This window comes from Lycium ferocissimum, chromosome 12 (assembly GCF_029784015.1).
Source record: "Lycium ferocissimum isolate CSIRO_LF1 chromosome 12, AGI_CSIRO_Lferr_CH_V1, whole genome shotgun sequence".
NCBI classification, from domain to species: domain Eukaryota; kingdom Viridiplantae; phylum Streptophyta; class Magnoliopsida; order Solanales; family Solanaceae; genus Lycium; species Lycium ferocissimum.
Window position 1 is genome coordinate 49,711,851 of NC_081353.1, and position 861 is coordinate 49,712,711.

Genomic DNA, 861 nt, shown 5'->3' on the forward strand with positions numbered 1-861 from the left:
CTTAGGGACTTTTTGCAACCCCTTAACCATTGCGCTGAGCCTTCAACTTGTGTCAAGAGGTGTCAACACTGTTATAGATACGCATAAAAATCAAAATTTCACCTACCTATACAATGTAATTTTCTGGCGAACGGTTGTTGCATGACACCCCTCGGGCAAGGCTAGCTCTACCATTGGGGAAGAGCATGGGAATTTGAAGAGGGCACTGTACAACTCTCAGATATATAGCAAGATATATAGCAAGTCACTGTCTACCACTCACCAGTACTGTTGTTGGTGCAACCACGAAGAGGCTTTGATGCTCTGAAATAATGTGTTTAAGGACATGGAGTTTCTCTCCTAGCGGACTTCAGCCGTGTTGCGTTTGAATGTTTTAAGATTTTTGTTTAGTCTAATCTTTCATTGTACAAAAAAAAAAAAAAAAAAAAAAAAAAACACTTGCTATTCTATGTGTGACACTTTTAGCATATTTCTTCGACTAGCAAGCTTTCCATGCTTATAGCGCGTATGGGTTGGTTTAAAAGTAAGTCAAACAAAGATAAAAAGTCAGGGCAAAATACTATAAATTTATACAACGTTTGGATGGAACGCAACCAACGAGTATTTGAGGCCAAAAGCAAAACAGGAGAACAAATTGCAAAGGAAATGATATATACATGTTGTGTTCGAGCTCCTCCGAGACTTAGGAATTTAGTAGACAACCTTGTATTTTAAAGCTTATGTTTCACTTTTAGGCTCTTGTTCTGTTAGATTTATTTGAGATAGCAGGCTGCGGTTTCGCCTTGCTACCAGTTTTGTAATGACTACTTGGTGATTAATGGACAGTTAGTTACCAAAAAAAAAAAAAAATAGTCGGAGCTT